This window comes from Tachypleus tridentatus, chromosome 1, assembly GCF_004210375.1.
Source record: "Tachypleus tridentatus isolate NWPU-2018 chromosome 1, ASM421037v1, whole genome shotgun sequence".
In the NCBI taxonomy this organism is placed as follows: domain Eukaryota; kingdom Metazoa; phylum Arthropoda; class Merostomata; order Xiphosura; family Limulidae; genus Tachypleus; species Tachypleus tridentatus.
In genome coordinates, this window is record NC_134825.1 from 162,191,779 (window position 1) to 162,209,354 (window position 17,576).

General features: G+C 34.3%; 1 long non-coding RNA gene across 1 annotated transcript; it reads left to right on the forward strand.

The window, feature by feature from the left end:
* Positions 1-4,735: 4,735 nt before the first annotated feature.
* On the forward strand, positions 4,736-16,481 carry LOC143229331 (uncharacterized). Its single transcript, XR_013015817.1, has 3 exons — positions 4,736-4,825; positions 4,905-5,071; positions 14,361-16,481. It is a non-coding gene; the product is annotated as an uncharacterized LOC143229331 (long non-coding RNA).
* The last annotated feature ends 1,095 nt before the right edge of the window (positions 16,482-17,576 follow it).

Here is a 17,576-nt window from a genome sequence, read left to right on the forward strand (position 1 = left end):
CACTGCTGAATTAGGGACGGCTAGCGGAGATAGCCCTCGTGTAACTTTGCGCGAAATTCAAAACAAACCAAATCTCTTTGTCACATTTGTTTACTTACCTTAAAGAAACATTCACTGGCTTCTACACTCGTTTCGACAGTTTCGCTCTTGAGCCTCACTTGACTACCTCAGTCTTAACTCTAAAACTTCCATTCCTCATAGAATATTAGAAAATAATCTCCAAATCTCGATCTTTTAATCCTATTTCACGAATACTAAAACAAATAGAACCTACCAAAAATGATCACGCTTTCTGTCTTGAAATATCCTATTGTTGTTAATAATTCTTTCATAAAGTTTCCAATTCAAATACTAGATTTATAAACAAATTTTGACGTATTAACAAAAATTAATGAACGTACTTATATCAATATTTAGAATACAAAACGTATTAAAACAAAAGACACTATTAATCCCTATGCGCCTGCGGATCGTAAATAAATACACTTATGGTATCTGTAAAGCTAGATAATAATAACATCAAATATAACACTAAATAATAACATCAACTTATCCATTTTGTCATTTTCAGTGATCATCCAACACTAAATAATAACATCAACTCATACATTTTATCATTTTCAGTGATCACCCAGCACTAAATAATAACATCAACTCATACATTTTGTCATTTTCAGTGATCACCCAGCACTAAATAGTAACATCAACTCATACATTTTATCATTTTCAGTGATCACCCAGCACTAAATGATAACATCAACTCATACATTTTGTTATTTTCAGTGATCACCCAACACTATTACATCAACTCATACATTTTGTCATTTTCAAATGATCCTCCAACACTATATAATAATATCAACTCATACATTTTGTCATTTTCAGTGATCACCCAACACTATAACATCAACTTATACATTTTGTCATTTTCAAATGATCCTCCAACACTAAATAATAACATCAACTCGTCCCTATTGTCATCAGTCTAATTAATTCCAAATATTATATGCTTTTTTATTTCTGACCTTACACTCGAACTTCTAATTGAAGGTGCAGTTATTGGCATGCATCTTTTATTTGTTATGTTTTGTTTTAATAATATCAACAATTTGAACAATATGTTTACTGCACATTTTATCGTAGAGATTTCATTTATAGTTTCCCCTGTAATTTTTTCTCTCTCTAAACTCTGACTGTATAAAATTTTTGCACTAAATAGCGAATTAATGTTGAAGATGAAACTTGAAATAACACCTGAATAATAAAGCGCATTTTGACTGGCTTAGATTTGATTAATGCATTGTTTAAGAGCAAAGCTTGACTTCCTGTCCTGGTGGAATTCTATTTTATGACATGACACTTTTCGATATATCATTGTTCGTATCAAATCGCACACTGCGTCTAGTATTAGTTAATAATCTGTCCTGACCAGCTCAGAACAACGACAGGTTTTGGAACAGTTTGAAACATTGTGAACACCGGCTCAAGAGCAGCACACTCATAGATAATGTGAAAGAGGAATAGCGGGCCGCTCCATCAAATGTTTACTTAAGTAACCATGCGTTACCAACAGAGACCTGGTTTAAATTAATAGTATAGGTAAGCCCTCGATTTAAGTAGCTTCTAAATGTGGGGAAATATCTTTCTCGTTCTGAAAGTTTGCTATTCCAATACCTACAAAGATATACGACACACTTGATTATATAGATGTTCTTACAGGTATATTTGTTAATCAAATTACAAAATGATATAAGCGCCGAGGAACGTTACTCAAAGATACACCTTTTTTTAGTTTCATACACTGTTGTTGTACTTTTATTGATAATTAAGATATTATAAAGTTCGCCAACTATTCAAGAGAAAACACAAATGAAACAGTGAAAGAAAATCATTATTTTAAAACATTGTTCTTCACATTTGGACCCAAGGGGCACAGACCGGGTTTCGAAGACCCATTGTGTAGCTTCGTGTTTAATTCCGAGAATCCTTCACATTTGTGTGACAATTTCTTTAAATTATCAGTATTATTTTACATGAAATGGAAACACAAATCAAAAGTGGTTCTTTATAACAAACCGACCGCTTAACAAAATTTGATGATATTTGTTCTGATTCTGAGTAAGTTTATGTATCTCCGAATTCTATAAGAACAGAATTGTTATTTCTTTTTGTTGTTTCCGTTTCCTTTCTTTCTTGCAAAATACTCATAGAATATTTAATATTGGTCACGATGTTAAAACACAAATAGGTTTAGAAAACCAGCGAAATACAAAGTAAGTAATAGAAAGCCATATATCCCAAGCACTTTCGAAAGATAGACCTTTCTCACCAGTTACGACTTAGTATAAAACCGTATTACTGCTATAGCGCAATAGAAAAATATATTTTTGTGAAATATATCGCCATTTACAAAGGAGAATTGAAACCTTATTGAAATCTTGAGTCCTGCTCGATGGTGTTATGGATATAGAGCGTGTTGCCTTGTAAAAAAAGTTATGTAAACACCAGGAACTTTTCTCGCCTACTGCATGCAACAGTCGAACAAGGCACACATAGACTAACTACTTCTTGGGATTAATACATTTCACGACCAGACATGGCTAAGCGTGTTAAGGCGTTCGACTCGTAATCTGAGGGACGCGGGTTCGAATCCCGGTCGCACCAAACATTCTCGCCCTCCCAGCCATGGGAGCGTTATAATGTGACGGTCAATCCCCCTATTCGTTGATAAAAGAGTTGGCAGTGGGTGGTGATGACTAGCTGCCTTCCCTCTAGTATTACACTGCTAAATTAGGGATGGCTAGCGCAGATAACCCTCGAGTAGCTTTGCGCGAAATTCGAAAACACAAACGATAAATTTCATGGCGTTACCAAAAATTTCTCAAACAAACCATTCACGTAGAACTTATTACTGAATGAAATAGTTTTAACTTCCGAGAATTTAAATCACTGAAAAGCACTGTTCATTAAATTCGCTACACCAGTTATAAATCTCTGTTTCATCCGACAGTCACGATAAAAACACATTTAGCACTGTTCACAATTCACCACCAAATTATAACAATGATCGTTTGTTAATTTAATTATTATTACGTCACTCAATTATTTGACAGAAAGATTCTATTCATTATAACACAGTAACTGCTAATTATTTGTTGGAGGATTTCAGCTAAATTACTGATAAATAATAAACACCGAGAATTCATAGAAACCTTAAATAAAATGTACTGAACAGCCCATATTTTATAAGAATATTTGTTTATTTATTCATAAGGCTTAAATTACGCCGAAAAGGAACGTGAAAGATAAAGCGTGTTAAAATAAAGCATATGTTCTGCGCAGTCGAAGCTGATCTAAAATCTTTGCCGATGGTTATCTGGTTTACAAAATGGAGGTAACTTGAAAACGCAAGAGTTTTGTTATACCGATTATTATATAAAGTTGTTTAAGGTCAAAACGTGATTTCTTCCCAGGATTAGTTACGTTTAACCAATGCAGTACTAAACATTATTTTATATGGACAGTCGTTAACGTGACATATTTGTCTGTGAATTTCAAACAATCTTTTCAAGTTATTAGAGCCGACTATAAATAGATATTTACTTCATAGAACAGTCTGCATTTAATGTCATTATTGATGAAGTTATATTGAATATTATCTTAATAAACATTATGTACATTCTCGTGATTTCTCGTAGCGACTAGAATACTTTAAAATAGATTGAACGCTCTATGGAAACACTTCTTTGCTTTTTAATCACGCACAAACAAATTCTTACTTTCGTAATAGTGTCAGCATAAAACAAATACGTTGTTCTATCAATCCGACTAAGCTTAGGCTAACATAAGACATCTTGGATCGTTACTAGCAAACCAGGATAATCATAGAACAGCACAACACATTTTTGGTATACTTAAACATGGTTATAGAAACTAAAATCCACATAAAATGGAGGACCCTTGGAAAGTTTGTTAAGATGTGTGGGGTGGGACTGATCTATAATCGCCCAGGATGTGATGTTAAGCCATGGTAGCAGCTTCATATAACCCTCTGTATAATTAACGTTGTAAATGAAACAGTCAGTTTCGCTTTCAGTTAAAGGTAGCCACGTACCCAGCAGGTACTTCTGACTGTTCTTCCTACTTCTGGTCAGCAATTCTAAATAAGGAATGGTAATGACTGATCAATGAAAACTCTTACCTTACAGTTCAGTCTATTTTTAACATAAGGTACAAGTTCAAGTTGAAAGTAACCAATGACCTTTCATTATTTAGTTTTTGTTTTTTTACGTAATGTGTTATGAGACCGGTCATAACCCGAAGGAATATCTTTACGCTCAACGTCATTCCTAAACCTTTTTTTTAAAGCTGTGTGTAAAAACTTCTGTATCCCTTTCCATTTGTTCTGGGATAAATGTAACAAAGATCTGCTATTCGAAGTATAAGCTTACAAAACCTAAAACAAGCAAAGTAATTTTATTCAATTTCAACTATTGTTGATAACAGTTTTTTTTTTTTATTATTATTATCTGTTATACTAGGAAATCAGAAAATCGAATTCACAACTTGCTATTCTAAAAAAAAAAGAAAATAATTTATTTATTGGTAAGCATTTCATCGGAAGACGGATAATTTATTGTTGGCATTTCTATAATGCGGCTTTCGAATGTTGTCACGTGGGTACAAAATAATTTATAACTTTCACGAACGGAATAACTAAACGCCAGAAGGCGCTCTAGGCTGTCTAAAACTTAATACATGCTATTGCGATAGTTCCTGGAACGTGAACGAAATAATGACCTTCTATTTCCTCTGTTTTTGAAAGGTAAAAGTAATTGTGAAAACTGTATCGAATATGTTCGTCATGATATATGTTTATGCGTGTGTGTCTTTTTTTCTTATAGCAAAGCCACGTTGGGCTATCTGCCGGGTCCACCGAGAGGAATCCATCACCTGATGTTAGCGTTGTAAATCCGTCGACTTACCGCTTTACCAGCGGGAAACATGTTTATGCCTTTGGAAACCTACAGCGTCAATTCGTGATAAAGTTTCACCTTCGTCACTTGGAAAGGTAAATTTAAAATGTCAACTATTGTAAATATGATCGACTCCGTTCAGAACGACGAAACATTATTAAATAAACTGTGTTATTTTGATACGTCTCCTGTACTTTACCACTAATTAGGAGATGAATTCGAGATAAAAACATATAAGTTGGTACTGTCTTTCATTAATTATTTCCTCTTAAAAAAATACGAGAATTTGATGAGGCGAAATTGTTACCTGAATCCGTAGTGTAATACAGAGGGAAAATTCAACTCATAATAATGGCTTGCTTACGCTAATATAGTGGTGCATTGCTACAGGTGCAAACCGTAGCGCTACGAGTGATATGTTTCGCAACGCAAATTTGCTCCACCGTTTACTCTTTATTATTCGAACGGTGCAACGCAAGCACGAGAAAACGCAAACAAAAACACAACAATTAAGAAAAAAGTATATTTATTTGGCGATAATGTCAAATAATGTTAAGCCAAGAGACGCAAAAAATTAGTGGTTTCTGTAATAGCGGATAAAACCACTCAGCAAAGCTTTACAAAATGGAACGGGACTCGAAAGTACATCACTGTCAATCCGGAGTAACGTTCACCCATTCGCAAGTACAGATTGTGAGAGAAAATCTACCCTTGACTCAAAATGCAATTGCCGTACTCACAATATGCAGCATTTGTTTCCTGACACTATTAAAAACATAGTTAAAAAAACAACTAATATTTTAAAATTATCAAGGACTCGCAAGGGCCAGCCACACCTCGAAATTAGCAATTCTTATTAGCAAGACGGCCGAAGAAAACAGGATCAGAGAAACCCCTTTTGACAACATATTTGTGAAATTTCCCAATACAGGTACAACGAACTTTCTTGCCATTGGTCTGCTCATGTTTTAAACCGCTGTTCCACTGTTTTACGGATTTTGCCGTTCAGTGCATTGTTGTTCGATGAAGGCTCCGGTCTGAGGGTCGAAAGCTCGAAATTAAAGTATTTTAACGTAGAAAAAAGTACTTTTGTAATTCTATGTATCAATTTACTTACGTTATCACTCTTACACAACAGAAGATTGTAAGAGACATTCCACTTTTGTTCCCTGAGTTTATTAACGTTTTACAATTAGTAACTCATTCAAAAGTTTCTTAGACTAAACATAAGTATCATGTCATGGTTCATTAGTCCCTCAAATTCAATATTATTACTACAAAATGAGTAGATTACGCACTCGAAATAAGTAGAAGAAAAAAAAACGAAAATAATTTGTTGAACATGTAAAGTTTTATATTCTTTTAAGCGTGTCCAATAAAAAATAAAAATATCTTACGTGAGCATCTTAACAAACACAAAAAGGACGTATTTTTATTCTATTCCCTGGAAAAAAAAAACACGCCTCAAAACCCTTTGTACCAAAAACACCGTTTATTTTCGATTTTTGTATAGGACGAGGTATTCAAAGTGTTCTGATAAAAAAACATTACATCAGTAGCAATGCTAAGCATACACTGAATAGCAGTTATGCTAGTCAATACCGTAGCAATATTCAATTTCTCCGGTAAGATACATTAGTTTCTTTGCGATTACAAGCTGTTTCTACAGACACGCTTGTATGGTTTTGTAACTTGTAGAAGAGGTTCAAATTCACCTCTCAAGGTGTGTAAGAATGAAACAACGTTCCGATCTATCCTGGGACCACTCCAAGTACTCACTTCTCAGATTTCACGTACTGGTTCTGATGATGTCAATTTCTTGTGTTCAAGCGCACAGATAGCTTTACAAGAAACTTTAAGCAGAAAAAAACAACACGTTTCCGGAATGTAGATACACATTGAAACAGTTGAACCTCACACGAGAAAGATATTAACTTGTGAACAGCATCTGTCATTCGAAACAAAAACTCAAAGAAACCATTTGAAGCTACTTAGGACAAATTTGCACCCGAATTTCATTTGTATTTTTCATACATATATTTAGGCATAGCGTAAAAGAAAAAAATAACAATGTTTAATTCGGTATTGCACCCGAATTTCATTTGTATTTTTCATACATATATTTAGGCATAGCGTAAAAGAAAAAAATAACAATGTTTAATTCGGTATTGTTTGTATGTTTATTGTTAAGCTTAAAGCTGTACAGCGGACATGTGCTGTTAATAAGGACTGTTAGTAGATACAATTCATTAGTAATGGTACTTTACTGTTAATTAGGTCTGTTAGTAGATACAAAACATTAGTAATGGTACTTTACTGTTAATATGGACTGTTAGTAGATACAATTCATAAGTAATGGTACTTTACTGTTAATAGGGGTTGTTAGTAGATACAATTCATTAGTAATGGTACTTTACTGTTAATTAGGTCTGTTAGTAGATACAAAACATTAGTAATGGTACTTTACTGTTAATAAGGACTGTTAGTAGATACAAACCATAAGTAATGGTACTTCACTGTTAATAAGGACTGTTAGTAGATACAAACCATAAGTAATGGTACTTTACTGTTAATAAGGACTGTTAGTAGATACAAACCATAAGTAATGGTACTTCACTGTTAATAGGGGTTGTTAGTAGATACAAACCATAAGTAATGGTACTTCACTGTTAATAAGGTCTGTTAGTAGATACAAACCATAAGTAATTGTACTTCACTGTTAATAAGGACTGTTAGTAGATACAAACCATAAGTAATGGTACTTCACTGTTAATAGGGGTTGTTAGTAGATACAAACCATAAGTAATGGTACTTCACTGTTAATAAGGACTGTTAGTAGATACAAACCATTAGTAATGGTACTTTACTGTTAATAAGGACTGTTAGTAGATACAAACCATTAGTAATGGTACTTCACTGTTAATAAGGACTGTTAGTAGATACAAACCATAAGTAATGGTACTTCACTGTTAATAGGGGTTGTTAGTAGATACAAACCATAAGTAATGGTACTTCACTGTTAATAAGGACTGTTAGTAGATACAAACCATTAGTAATGGTACTTTACTGTTAATAAGGACTGTTAGTAGATACAAACCGTTAGTAATGGTACTTTACTGTTAATAGGGGTTGTTAGTAGATACAAACCATTAGTAATGGTACTTCACTGTTAATAAGGACTGTTAGTAGATACAAACCATAAGTAATGGTACTTCACTGTTAATAGGGGTTGTTAGTAGATACAATTCATAAGTAATGGTACTTTACTGTTAATAAGGACTGTTAGTAGATACAAACCGTTAGTAATGGTACTTTACTGTTAATAGGGGTTGTTAGTAGATACAAACCATTAGTAATGGTACTTCACTGTTAATAAGGACTGTTAGTAGATACAAACCATAAGTAATGGTACTTCACTGTTAATAGGGGTTGTTAGTAGATACAATTCATAAGTAATGGCACTTCACTGTTAATAAGGACTGTTGGTAGCTACAAACAATTAGTAATGGTACTTTACTGTTAATAGGGGTTGTTAGTAGATACAAACCATAAGTAATGGCACTTTACTGTTAATAGAGGTTGTTAGTAGATACAAACCATAAGTAATGGTACTTTACTGTTAATAGGGATTGTTAGTAGATACAAACCATAAGTAATGGTACTTTACTGTTAATAGGGGTTGTTAGTAGATACAAACCATAAGTAATGGTAATTCACTGTTAATAGGGGTTGTTAGTAGATACAAACCATAAGTAATGGTACTTCATTGTTAATAGGGGTTGTTAGTAGATACAAACCATAAGTAATGGTACTTTACTGTTAATAGGGGTTGTTAGTAGATACAAACCATAAGTAATGGTAATTCACTGTTAATAGGGGTTGTTAGTAGATACAAACCATAAGTAATGGTACTTCATTGTTAATAGGGGTTGTTAGTAGATACAAACCATAAGTAATGGTACTTTACTGTTAATAGGGGTTGTTAGTAGATACAAACCATTAACAGATTGGCCGTTTGGTGCTAGAAATAATATTGCAATATCGTAGAATCATGACTTTTAAACTTCCACATGAGAAAAATCTCTAATGAACAAATCGAAACAAATAAAATGTCCATAGGTATTTCATCAGACTTTACCTCAAAATGTCATTGAAGAAACAGTGCTAACCTTTATAAAATTACCAGTCATTTTCTAATTTGTATGACCAGACACTTTAGGAAAAAGTGCGTAATATATAGATACGCATGTAATAAAAGGCACAAAATGAATAAATACGACATGCGTCTATATACCGAGTTCAAAACGTTTAGGTCTGACGTGGTTAGGTGGTTACAACGCTTGACTCACAACCTGCAGGTCAGAGGTTAGAATTCTCGTCCCCACAAACACGCTTTCCTTTACAGTCGTGAGGGCGTTATAATATGGCTCAGCAGCAAGTTTGTTTGTTTTTCAAATTTCGCGCAAGGTTCACAATAGTACTTGTATACAAAGGCTATTTACGCTAGCAGTCACTGTAAAATTTACAATTTATCAGTATAAAACTGGAGGGAAGGCAACTAGCTATAACCGCCCACTACCAACTCTTGGGATACTCTTTTACCAACGAATAGTGGGATTGACCGTCACATTATAACGCACCCACAGCTAAAAGAGCGCGCATGTTTGATCCGACGTAGATTCGAACCCGCGACTCTCAGATTACGAGTTGGGCACCCTAACTACCTGGCTAGGACGTGCCCCTCAACGGCAAATCTGAATGGCTTGTAATGCTAAGAACTGTGTTTCAATAGCCGAAGTGGGCACAACATAGATAGCCCAAGGTGTAGCTTTATGCTTAGTAACAAAACTGTTTTAAACATTTGCCCAGATCTTTGCCCAACTGTATTAATGATATAAATGCGAATTCGCATTTTGTTATTGCCCTTCACAACATAAGAATATCCAAGGTCTCCATTGGGTACCTGATACGTTTCGCTATCTCTTTACATGCTCTGCAGTCGTTCAAACTGCCAGCTGTGAATGCATGCTGTTTCCTTCACTTTCATATACCACTAACATGCGTGCACCACATCAATGGCCAGCTTCATAAACAACGTTTATTTATCCAATGAATAATTTGCTCCGCTTTGGCCTGAGGAGTTCTTTTATAGCCCACTGTTGTCCTAATAATTCTGCTGTACGTCTTTCACCGCTTACATGAAGAACACTGAAGGTTTCTTACATCACAGTACTGTAGATTTCGGCTGTACATTATTTTAAAATGTTCACTCTACTACTATTTTTTCACAGTAAGGCCTATGACGTCATCCCCCACTTGTAATCAGCTCATTACACTAAAGGTCGGGAATATTTAAATCATATAATGGGGGTATCTATAAACTGCTTTTAAACAGTATTGTTAGCAGTATGTGATACAGAATGGTGTCAAGTGGAATGTGTCAGTGTATAACACCTAAAAGTGTGAATTAATGTTTAAAAAGATACAGAAGCTTTGCATTATAGTTGCAGCTCATTTTGACTGCGTGATTGTTAGGAAAAATTTATTTTAACAGAAATAACGTAAACCGAATAAATGACGTAAATTCAACATTTCAGATTTGCTTCGTTCATACATACGCATATCGCTATAAACCTCAGTGGACACAGCAGATATAGCCCACTGTGTATGTCTTAAAACGAGTAAGCAACCAATGTTCGTATACATCATTTGTTGTTGATTTTCATACAAATTGTAATCTTTAGGGAAAAAACAAACGACAGTGAACTACGACTAAGTCTTGATGATTAACTGTTGTTAGAAACAGGGCTCTCCATAGATTCCAGTAGAGTTAGGGTAAACTATTAAGCCAGGTAAAGAACGGCAGGCCACTACATTAAAGCAGTCCTCTCTATTTTCACTCCAGTGTTTCATCTTGTGGATAAAGTATTAGTTTAATATTTATTACCTAAAACAACTGGCAATATTTACGACTCGTTAATAGTGTGATTGATATAGTCATTTGAAGTAGATATAACTTAACAAGATAGAAGAAAATGGGTAAAAGAAACTATTTTACAAATTGTAGTAGATAGCAAATGGATGTAAATTTTCATTCCACTGCAATAGTGTCACTAAATAATTACAAACTAAACTGTGTGAAAAGTAAACACAGGCGACTCAAGGTAAACTTGTCATGAGGAAATGTTTCAAAGATCCGGAAATGGGGTATTTGAACGTCAATTTGTTAGAGCACAGAAACTATAGACTTGGTAAAAGGTTGGCAATTTACGTACGGGGCAATTGGAGAGGAGAACAAGGCTGTTACACAAATGGATTGTGAAACACGCAAACAGTTTCTATGGAAAATCAACAGTAGCAACCATCTGTGAAAACACTAAGCGACAAAAGCTATACAGAATAATTACTGTGTGTAAAGAATGATTTAAGAAGTAATAATTTGCTAAAATTGCTTTTGTTGATCGAACAGGACGCTTGAATGACTACAAAACAGGTTTAATGTCGAATCTGAAGCTTTATGTTATTTTCTGTGAGCTTCATCTCGTGACAGAGACGGTGAGGATCCCCAGGGAGATATATGTAGAATAACAGAGGGGACCTTTCTTCTCTTGTAATTGTAAAAATAGAAATTACAAATACAATTACAAGAAAACATTATGTTACGATTTGCTTTGAAATGGTTATTCTAAGAATATACATTTTATCAAAAACATTTTGTTTAGTAGCGGAGATTTAAGCTTCCAGTCCCACCAGGATATTTTATTAAATAGGACGTATTTCCTCTCTACTTCAGTGGATATCCGTGCGCGATATTAAAGGAAGTATTAAACGTTACTGACTCTGCTCTCCAGGAATGTCTTATGAAACATTATATCAAATTCATAAAACTGAATAGAAACTTAGTTTTAAACACAGAGCAGGGACAACCAACAGAATCGCTTTTTGGTGCACATACACATGTTTGATTTCACTTGGTGCTGACATTGATATACGCTTAATACTTTGTGGTTGCTGTTTTCGTATTTGATAATACAACACAGCTTCATGGTTTGAGAATACCTGGAAGTATGGTTAGTCTCATTTCATATATTATAGAACAATCAGGATTATTTTCAGCAATAGTCGTTAGTAATTTACTAATTACGAACAAGACTATTTAATATGAAGCTGTATTATTACGTGGGATTGAAAAAGACTGTGAGGAAGGCCATGGTTTATTATGGGTGGCTACTTAATACTGAAAGGAAGGCCATGGTTTATAATGAATGGCTAATCAATACTGAAACGAAGGACGTAGCTTATAATGGGTGGCTACTTAATATTCAAAGGAAGGACATGGTTTATGATGGGTGGCTACTTAATACTGAAAGGAAGGCCATGGTTTATAATGAATGGCTAATCAATACTGAAACGAAGGACGTAGCTTATAATGGGTGGCTACTTAATATTCAAAGGAAGGACATGGTTTATGATGGGTGGCTACTTAATACTGAAAGGAAGGCCATGATTTATAATGAATGGCTAATCAATACTGAAACGAAGGACGTAGCTTATAATGGGTGGCTACTTAATATTCAAAGGAAGGACATGGTTTATGATGGGTGGCTACTTAATATTGAAAATACGGCAACAGTTTATAGCGGGTGACAACGTAAATACTCAAAGGAAGGACATGTGTTATAATGGGTGGCTACTTAATACTGAAAGGAAGGTCATGATTTATAATGAATGGCTAATCAATACTGAAACGAAGGACGTAGCTTATAATGGGTGGCTACTTAATATTCAAAGAAAGGACATGGTTTATGATGGGTGGCTACTTAATATTGAAAATACGGCAACAGTTTATAGCGGGTGACAACGTAAATACTCAAAGGAAGGACATGTGTTATAATGGGTGGCTACTTAATACTGAAAGGAAGAACGTGATTTATAACGAGTGGCTACTTAATACTGAAAGGAAGGACGTGATTTATAACGAGTGGCTACTTAATACTGAAAGGAAGAACGTGATTTATAACGAGTGGCTACTTAATACTGAAAGGAAGAACGTGATTTATAACGAGTGGCTACTTAATACTGAAAGGAAGGACGTGATTTATAACGAGTGGCTACTTAATACTGAAAGGAAGAACGTGTTTTATAACGAGTGGCTACTTAATACTGAAAGGAATGACGTGATTTATAACGAGTGGCTGCTTAATACTGAAAGGAAAAACGTGATTTATAACGAGTAGCTACTTGATTGTTGAAATAATAAAAACAACATCTGATTCTCATGCTTACCGTGTAAAGTCAAAGTATTCGTCTGTGAAAAAGTTACAGTTAACAAGCAGAAGTCACGTGACAGCAAGAACTCTCAGATTTATTAATGTTCTACGTTACGCGAGAAACATACCGCAGAAGAAAGACGCGTTCAATTTCTACAGTGTCGCTCGTGCTTGCGTGTATCCATACGATGTCGTGTCTCGGTACACTGTGGAAACAGTCAGCTAAAGTATATGAAATTGTCACCAAAATGAAAGCTCGGAACGCAAACGGAAAGGAGTAATTAAACCACATATTTGTACGTAGATCCAAATCTTTAGAGGCTGTTTTTTTTTCTTCTTCTCTGAAAGAGGAAGTTATTCAGTAACAATAAAGTCACGACATATAAAGCTGCACTTTGTACACGTATATTACCAATATTCAAAACTTAATCTCTATATTCTATTACTACATATGCAGACAAGTGCAGAATTTAGACCAATAAGTTTATTAAAAATATGGAATGAAAACTGCTTTCGACACGCAATCGTTTCAACAAAATATTCATATATATGATAAAAACCAGATTTCTATACCCGTGGTGGGGAAAGCACAGATAGCTCATTGTGTAGCTTTGTGCTTAATTGAAAGCAACAACAACTTTATGTTGAATCTGTTATATTCTAGAACATAATTTGTCTCTGTTTATTGTTCAAATATAACTCTCTTCATGATGAATCAGTAATATTTTATGAAATAACTTGTCTCTGGCTCATGAGTCTTTTGGTTATTCCCTCTGGTGGCTCAACGGTAAGTTTGAGAGCTTATAATTCTAAAATTCGGATTTCATCTCCGCTGTGGGCACCGCACAGGTAGCCCATTGTTGAGATTTTTACTTAAGAACAACATAAACAGATGTGAAGTGAAATTCCAGAATCTTTGTATGAGCCTGGATAAGGGAGTCGTTGCTTGTATTATTTAACTCTTATCGGATCTCACTGTTTTATAGGATATGAATTCCTTTTATTTCAATTTTTTTTCTCGCAGGATAGAAAGTTACAGATAATTAAGTTGTTTTTTTTGTACGTAATTGCTAAACGTAATGACTTTAAAGCAAACGTTTTTTTTTTTCTGCAGCTCCAAATACGCCATTGGATTGGTCGACTTGTTGAAAATACTCTCAACACACTAAAGTGTAGGACGAGGAACAGACGCACTCGTTGAATTACAAATATTTGGAACATTGCTGGTAGGAAAGAATTTCCTTAATAAGAAGCCAGCGTCAGGAACAAGAACCAGTAAACTCTAACACAAATACACTTTCATTAAAAATTATATAACTATGTATCGATTATTGAACTATTTATCTGATTTACCTTTAGTAGATAACATTACTCTCACAAGTTCTTACGTTAGAAGAACCGTCCCTTTCTCCTAATGAAACATGAGAAAACTAGAATATTACAAATCTCAGATCAGTACATTGTTATGGATGAAGGGGCCTTTCTATATTCACCATCAACCTCTGACATTTTATTATTTCAAAATCAAGAACACACAAGTATATTTAAACAAGCATAACCCACATTAAAGATGCGTATATTTCTTCTAGCCCCCAGGTGTAAGACTGAGAGCCTGTAACACCGAAAATCGAGTTTCAATACCCACCGTTGGCAAAACACAGATTTTTGTGTGTAACGAAGCCTACAGAAACCAGCCCTTTCAGTCAAACCTGCATGTAGACTTGCACAGAAAATGAAATATACATTCTCCACAAGTTGTGCAATCGTTGTACCACTGTGCGGTGCTCGAGCACTTCAGTAGGGTACATTAAACAAGCCCGGTCACACAATGTCGTTCATAATTACTTTTACACAATGCCTCACACGCGGTATATAAGAGTGGATATATAATTATCCAGTAGATCACATACTTGGTATATTGCTGCTCGTGCATTACTTCATTTAATCATGTAGTTTCTGTTCTTTGATAAACTTTTCTAGTTTCCTCAATGTGAACAAGAAGAAGAAGATAATCGTTCTTTAAAATAAGGTTTTAACAGTTCAATATAATAACAACTGAAAAAATCACGAAATCAAAACTAGTTTGTTTGTTTAAGAAATGTAAACTGCAGGGTGATTAATAACGAAGCTAATTATACATTTGGTAAAGTATAGACTACACGCATAAAAAGCCATGTGTCATACGATACCCTGGGCTGTAAATAGACTGGTGAAACCTTAAAATGCTGTTCTGTGATTGAGATATATTTAGAAGAAACAACAATAGCAGATGTTGATACACGTATAGGTAAAAGCTGTCCAGAAAAGTTTATTTCTAGGTCAGAATCAATATAGTATTCCTGTACACTACATATCTAAAGCTGTAATCAAGACGTCGTCAATATTAGAACCTGTTCTGAGTATTTTATTAGGTAGATATGAAATCTATATATCTGTCTCGCAGTGGCACAGCGGTATATCTTCGGACTTACAACGCCAGAAATCAGATTTCGATGCTCGTGATGGGCAGAGCATAGGTAGACCATTGTGTAGTTTTGTGCTTACTTACAAACAAGCAACGATCTGTATATCTATAATAAAAGATGTATAATCGATTTTACCAAGTATAAACAATCTGTATATCTATAATAAAAGATTTATAATCGATCTGACCAAGTGTAAACAATCTGTATATCTATAATAAAAGATGTATAATCGATCTGACCAGGTATAAACAATCTGTATATCCATAATAAAAGATGTATAATCGATCTGACCAGGTATAAACAATCTGTATATCTATAATAAAAGATGTATAATCGATTTTACCAAGTATAAACAATCTGTATATCTATAATAAAAGATTTATAATCGATCTGACCAAGTGTAAACAATCTGTATATCTATAATAAAAGATGTATAATCGATCTGACCAGGTATAAACAATCTGTATATCTGTAATAAAAGATGTGTAATCGATCTGACTAGGTACAAACAATCTGTATATCTATAATAAAAGATGTATAATCGATCTGACCAGGTATAAACAATCTGTATATCTCTAATAAAAGATGTATAAGCGATCTGACCAGGTATAAACAATCCGTGTATCTATAATAAAAGATGTATAATCGATCTGACCAAGTATAAACAATCTGTATATCTCTAATAAAAGATGTATAATCGATCTGACTAGGTATAAACAATCTGTATATCTATAATAAAAGATGTATAATCGATCTGACTAGGCATAAACAATCTGTATATCTATAATAAAAGATGTATAATCGATCTGACCAGGTACAGAAATTCTTTCTCTTCCCACATTGGCTCAATGATTATCTGAAGACTTTATTATAACACTAAAATCTGAGGTTCGAGCTCTGTTGTAAATACAAGTAAACTAACTCATTGTGCAACTCTGCTATCTTTAACACGAGTTGATTCTTTCGTTTTAAAATAGACTCGTTAATCTTACAAAATAGAGTAAAACAAAGAGTTTCAGTATAATATATACCATAAATTAAAATTACAAATTTTTGGCGGACGGCTAATATCTATCATAAATGATTAAATGGAATACAATATGGACCGTTATAAATTTTCCTACAGAGTTAACATTAGTTTCGTCAATAGGTCATTGTAAGAAAATACGCTTATTCAGTTAATTTGTTTCATAGCGGCATTAGACTGTTCTGTCCACTGCATGGCATCAAACCTTGGATTTTAGCGTTGCGAGCTCATAACGTTACAACTGTCCCACAGGGGAACTCCTATTCAGAGTCGGGTTGGTTTGAAATTAAGGACAAAGCTACACAATGGGCTTTTTGTGCTCTGCCCACCACAGGTATCGAACCTCGGTTTCTAGCGTTGTGACTTCGCAGACATATCACTGTGCCACTATGAGATTTTGAAAATAAAATTCACATAAAATATATTTTGACTCAAGATTTCGCGTTGTTTTAGTATGATACATTTAACGTCGCATCAAATATGCTCTCCCTTTTAGCCGTAGAGGCGTTATAATGTTACAGTCAATCCCACTATTCGTTGGTAAAAAAGTAGCCCAAGAGCTGGCGGTAAGTGGCGATGACTAGGTTCCTTCCCTCTAGTCTTACACTGCTAAATTAGGGGCAACTGGCACAGATAGCCCTTGTGTACCTTCGCGCGAAATTCAAAAGCAAACATTTAGCGTCAACTGTGTTTTATTGTTTGATGTCGACTTAAAAATTTATTAAAAAGTTAACTCTTCTTGTGTAAACTAATAATAATTGTCTACATTTTAATATTTATACAAATTAATTACACTTCTTCATAACAGTGTGAAGATTAGTAACATGAAGAATGATTA